Genomic DNA, 6,192 nt, shown 5'->3' with positions numbered 1-6,192 from the left:
ATTTCTGGGCTCACTCACTGCTCTGGCTGTGCGCCAGGCAGTTTTGGATCAGTTCTGGATCCAGTTTGGGTCAAAGTCGCCGATTTAAGGGACAAAAGCACCGATTTGGGTACACGGGGACACAAACACGGGGATTTTTGGGATTTTCATGAATTATTTTATATATTTTACATTTTATCCCCACTCACCGCTCCGGCTCTGTCCGTACGAGGAGCTGTACCCCCCTGGCCGTACCCCGAGTCCCTGGGGCAGTTTTGGGCTCAGGTTTGGGTACATTGGGATACAAGGATGGAGATTTTTGGGAATTTTGGGTTTTTTTGGGGAAATTTTCAGAATTTCGGGGAATTTTTTGGGCCACTCTGTCTCTGGCTCTGCCCAGGCAGTTTCAGGGTCACATTTGAAGGTTCCAGGGCAAATTTCAGCTCAATTTGAGCCCCAAAAGCGCCAATTTTGGCTCCAATGGGACCCAAGGGTGGGGACTTTGTGATTTTTATGAATTATTTTGATATTTTTTATATTTTTCCCCTCACTCACCCGCTCTGGCTCTGTCCGTAGGAGGAGCTGTACCCCCTGGCCGTACCCCGAGTCCCTGGGGCAGTTTTGGGCTCAGCTTTGCATACAACGGAGTAGAACAACGGGGATTTTTGGGATTTTTATGAATTATTTTGATATTTTTTTATATTTTTCCCCTCACTCACCGCTCTGGCTCTGTCCGTAGGAGGAGCTGTACCCCCCCCTGGCCGTAGCCCGAGTCCTGGGGCAGTTTTGGGCTCAGGTTTGGGTACATTGGGATACAAAACACGGGGATTTTTGTGAATTATTTTATATATTTTACATTTTTATTTTCACTCACCGCTCTGGCTCTGTCCGTAGGAGGAGCTGTACCCCCCGGCCGTACCCCGAGTCCCTGGGGCAGTTTTGGGCTCAGTGTTGGGTACATTGGGATACAAACACGGGGATTTTGTGAATTATTTTACATTTTGATATTTTTCCCCTCACTCACCGATCTGGCTCTGTCCGTAGGAGGAGCTGTACCCCCCCTGGCCGTACCCCGAGTCCGAGCCCTGCCCGTAGCCGCCGTAGCTCTGCTGGCCGTAGCTCTGCCCCCGCCCCTGCCCGTAGCTCTGGCTGGGGGGGGCGGGGTAGGCGCCGTAACTGAGGAGGAAAAACAAAATTCGGGACAAATTCCCAATAAAAATGGGGAATTTCAGGGGCGGGGAAGGGTTAGGAAGGGGGGGCCGTACCTTTGGGTCGCCGTCTGGCTGTAATCTGGGGAGGGAAGGGTGAAAAATCCGGGTTAATCAAGCGAGAATCGCATAAAATCAATCAAATTTCTGAAATGATTACACTTGGGGAGGGAAGGGTTAAAAGCGGAGGTTAATCAAGTAAAAATCGCATAAAACAAATCAAATTCTGAAATGATTACACTTGGGGAGGGAAGGGTTAAAAGCGGAGGTTAATCAAGTAAAATCGCATAAACAAATCAAATTTCTGAAATGATTACACTTGGGGAGGGAAGGGTTAAAGCGGAGGTTAATCAAGTAAAAATCGCATAAAATCAATCAAATTTCTGAAATGATTACACTTGGGGAGGGAAGGGTTAAAAGTGGAGGTTAATCAAGTAAAAATCGCATAAAATCAATCAAATTTCTGAAATGATTACGCTTGGGAGGGAAGGGTTAAAGTGGAGGTTAATCAAGTAAAAATCGCATAAAACAAATCAAACTTCTGAATCATTACGTCTGGGGAGGGAGGGTTAAAAATTCGCGTTAATCAAGCAAAAACTGCTTAAAAGAAATATATTTTCTAGCATTATTACGTCCGGGGAGCAAAGCGTTAAAATTGAGGTTAATCAAGCAAATATCGCATAAAACAAATCAATTGTCTGTAATTACTACGTCTGGGGAGGAAAGGGTTAAAAATTCGGGTTAATCCAACAAAATTGCTTAAAGAAATCGATTTTCTGTAATTATTACAGCTGGAGAGGAGAAGGGTTAAAAGTGCAGGTTCATCAAGCAAAAATGGCATAAAATAAAGCAATTTTCTGTGAATACTACATCTGGGGAGGAAAGGGTTAAAAACTGGGGTTAATAATGAGAAATTGCTTAAAGTAAATTTATATTTCCTAATTTGTTAAATCTGAGGGAGAAAAGGGTGAAAAATTCAGGTTAATCAAGTAAAAATTGCATAAAATGAATCAAATTTCTGTAATTACTACGTCTGGGGAGGAAAGGGTTAAAAATTCAGATTAATCAAGCAAAAAACGCTTTAAGTAAATGCGCTTTTCCTAATTCATTAAATCAGGGAGGAAAGGGTTAAAAATCAGGTTAATCAATCAGAAATCACCTAAAATAAATTCGTTTTTCCACATTTATTCAATCTGGACAGGAAGCTCTTAAAAACTGCGGTTATTCAAGCAGAAAGTTCTTAAAATAATTATATCTTCCTTAGTTCATTAAATCAAGCGAGGAAAGGATTAAAATTGGGGTTAATGAATCAGAAATCGCCCAAAATAAATAAAATTACCATAGTTCATTATCCTGGGGAAAAGGGGCTTTAAAAATTGGGGTTCATCAAGAAAATTTGTTTAAAATAAATATATATTCCAGTATTTATTAAATACCAGGAAGAAAAGAGTTGGGGTTAATTGATCAGAATTGCTTAAAAATAAATCAATTTCCCTCATTTATTAAATCCAGGGAGAAATGGTTAAAAATTGGGGCTAATTACTCAGAAAAAACATAAACTATAAGAATAACTTAAATAAGGTGCTAATATTCATAACGCTGTTTATTTCCAGACGAACAACAACTCAATGAATAAAATACAAAAAACAGATTTTCCCCAATGCATTAGGGCTTTTTTGATTATCAATTTAATAAGATGATGTGGAGTAATTTTTAGTTCGGGCAGAAATAGCGAAATTTCAGCATCAAATAAGAAAAATTGGGTGTTTCATCACCCAAAAGGACCGAACGGCCGGCTGGAGTGAAATTTCCCGCCCAAAAAAAGATTTATCTTGGCTTCCCCCAAATCACTGCAGATTTTGTTGTTTTTAATTGTAAAAAAGGGAAAATAAAGATGGATTTTACTACTTAGGTGTGAAAAGGGACGTGAAGCCTTAAAGCCCCCTCAGGCTCAGTACAACGAAAAGGGTCTAAAATTCCGGTTTTTACAGCAACATATCCCCCTTTAAAAGCACGCAGAGCTCGAACTTAATTATTTCTGTGTTACAAAAAGCAATAATGAAGTTAATTTATTGATTTCGACAAGAAACAGCAAGAAAGAGTTTAAATACCCCTCAAGCACCACATAACAAAACGGGGTGTGAAAGCACATGGCTCTAACGGCAAAAAGCCTCCAAAACCTCACAAAATGAAGGAATTAAATAATTTATACATAAAATTAAAGGAAAACTTTGAAATTTAATATTTCGTTGTTCAAGTGTAGGGAAACTCTCAACTCCCTTCAGGCTTCGCCTAACAAAAGGCGTGCCTCCGGGGGGGGGGGAATATTTGGAGAATGTAAAAAACTAAATTTAAAACCAAATACCCCCCCAAAAATGGTATAAACAGCACAATAAAACACAAATTTACTTATAAAACTTTAGATTTCATTAAAATACTTTTACTTCTCCCTCAGAAATCCGCACTGGAGAGTGCGGAACTGAATCCTCCCCCTCACACAGCGGCGACTTCCCGTCTCGCAGGTAAAAAACCGTGGGGGGATTTTTTTACGGCCAAAGCCTAAATTTTAGAGTTAATTTTCGATATACCTGCTTAATTTGATTAAATTTGGTTTAATTCGACTTGATTTGATTGTATTAGATTTAACGAAGAACCCGGATGTGTCACTGCGGCAGCGGCGCCGCGCACGCGCCGCGCGCACAAAATGGCGGCGTGGCGCAGAGGCAAAACTACAAAATGGCGGGCGGGGGAAAAAGCGGGTCCCGGACCCCCTAAAACATCCCGAAATTCCCCCAAAATCCAAACAAATTCCTGGGAATTGCACCAAAAATTCAAGTTTTGTGTTAAAGTTGGGGGCTGTGGGCTTAATTTTCCTCCCCCGCTGCCGGCGAGGAGCATCCGGGCGCGGCGCTTTGTTCGGCCCCCGCCCCACCCGCGATGGTTTTAGCAGGAAAAATAACCCGAAAGAGCGCCCGAAATTTGCGGTTTGGGTTTAAAATATAAGTGATGTAAGTGTAATGAGGAGAAATACTAAAACGAAAATTAATTTAAGAATTAAAAAAAGAGAACTGAGGCGCGGCGGAAACGGGACAGCATCAAACCCCACACAGCGCGCAAATCACACACAACCCCAGAGCAGCGCTGACGGCGAAAAACCCACAATGAAACAACGCCTTAACTACACCAATTAACGACAAAATGACCGTTGCAAAGAGCATTAATTAAAAACAACACAACCAACGCCGTATTAAGCGCGGCGGCCGCCGGAACCCCCTCAGGTTTCCCCCCCGGTGCTCCCACACCGCGTTGGGCGCTGCAGCCCCCACCCGCCCCCGGGGCAAGGAGGGGTCTGGGGGTCCCTCCCCGGTGCTCGGGGTTCCCTGCCCGGGGAAAGAAGGAGCTGCGGGTCCCCGCGGCGCCGGTACCGTTGGAGGCCATGGCGGTGCCGGACGTTCCGCGTCCGCTCCACGTGGCGCCGGCACTGCGCGCCGCGCGCGCCCGCCAGCCTTTTTATAGCCTCGGCCGGCACCTCCCACCAACCCGCGAGAGGGGAGGGGAGAGCGGGGAGCTCCCCCCTCCGAGGCCTACGCGGGATGGTACGGTCCTGGCGGGAGAAGGGGGCGGGGACGGAGCGGGGTGGGCGGGGAAATGGGCGGGGCTTAGGGGAGCGCGGGGCGCCCCCTTGCGGAGAGCGGCGGGAGCGCTTCGGGAACCCCATGGAGACCCTGCAGACCCCTATGGAACATTCTAGAAACACTAAGGAACCCTCTAGAACCCTCTAGAAACCCTAGGGAACCCTCTAGAATCTCCAAGGAACCCTCCAGATCCCTCCAGAGCTCTATAGAGCCCCCTGGGACCCTATGGAAACCCTATGGAACCTTCTAGAACCATCTGGAACCCAATGGAAACCCTGTAGAAGCATCTAGAACCATCTGGAACCCGATGGAAACCCTATAGAACCTTCTAGAACCATCTGGAACCTATAGAACCTTCTAGAACCCCCACTGAACACTACAGGAGCCTATAGCCCCTCCCTACTCCCCAATTAGGCCCCTCCAATTAGCTCTGCCCCACCCTAATTAACCCCTCCCCCACCCCATTAAGTCCCTCCAACTCCAATTATCCCCTTCCCATCTTAATTAATACCTGTCCCTCCCTAATTAGCTCCACGCCACTTTAATTAGCCCCGCCTGCCGCTCTAATTAGCTCCCCCACGCCAATTAACCCCTCTCTCCTCCCAGTGAGCCCCCCTCCCTAATTAACCCCTCCCCACCCTAATTGGCCCCTCCTCCACTCCAATTAGCCACTCCACCCCAATTATCCCCTCCTTTCTCCTTAATTAGCCCGTCCCTAATTAGCCCCCCCACCGCAATTAGTCCCTCCCACCCCAATTATCCCCTTCCCATCCTAATTAAGACGGCCCCACCCTAATTAGCCCCTCCCCCAATTAGCTCCTTTCACCCCCCCTCCCCCGCCCCTCCCCCACCCCAAAAAAGACCAAAAAACCCCAAATTTCGGGGGTGGGGGAGGGGCAAATTCCCTTTATTGGCAATAAATAAGCGACGCCGGGGGTGGGGGAGGGGCGGGGCTTGGGAGAGGAGGGAGGGGCCGAATTGGCCGCGCCCCTTCTCGATATTTGGGGGCGGGGCCACCCCAAAATCCCAAAAATTGGGGGGTGGGGAGGGGAAATAAGGGGGGAGGGGCTTGTGGGGAATTGGGGGAGGGACCAACTTAGGCCACGCCCCTTTTCCCAAATTTTGGGGGGAGGGGTTTGGGGGGCCCCACTGCAGGGGGCGGCCCCAAAAACCCCCCGAGGGGGCGGAGCTTGGGGTGGGGGAGGGGCCGAATTTGGCCACGCCCCCTCCCTGAATTTTGGGGGTTCTTTGTGGGGGAGGGACCAGCTTTGGCCACGCCCCTTTCCCATATTTTGGGTGGTTTGGGGTGGGGGAGGAGCCAATTTTGGCCACGCCCCCTCTTTGAATTTGGGGGGGTTGGGGGAGGGGTG

At 47.4% G+C, this 6,192-nt stretch overlaps 1 long non-coding RNA gene across 1 annotated transcript; it reads right to left on the bottom strand.

Annotated features, from left to right (window-relative positions):
* Positions 1 to 1,000: 1,000 nt before the first annotated feature.
* Positions 1,001 to 4,688, bottom strand: LOC128950494 (uncharacterized). Its single transcript, XR_008484366.1, has 3 exons — positions 4,613 to 4,688; positions 1,245 to 1,269; positions 1,001 to 1,155 (listed from the first exon to the last, which is right to left on the bottom strand). It is a non-coding gene; the product is annotated as an uncharacterized LOC128950494 (long non-coding RNA).
* Positions 4,689 to 6,192: the final 1,504 nt, after the last annotated feature.

Source organism: Melozone crissalis, unplaced genomic scaffold (assembly GCF_028551555.1).
Source record: "Melozone crissalis strain CALT ecotype California unplaced genomic scaffold, PUWL_Pcris_2 ptg000660l_1, whole genome shotgun sequence".
Lineage (NCBI taxonomy): Eukaryota > Metazoa > Chordata > Aves > Passeriformes > Passerellidae > Melozone > Melozone crissalis.
The sequence above is the reverse complement of the archived record's forward strand: the minus strand, read 5'-3'. Positions and strand labels throughout refer to the sequence as shown.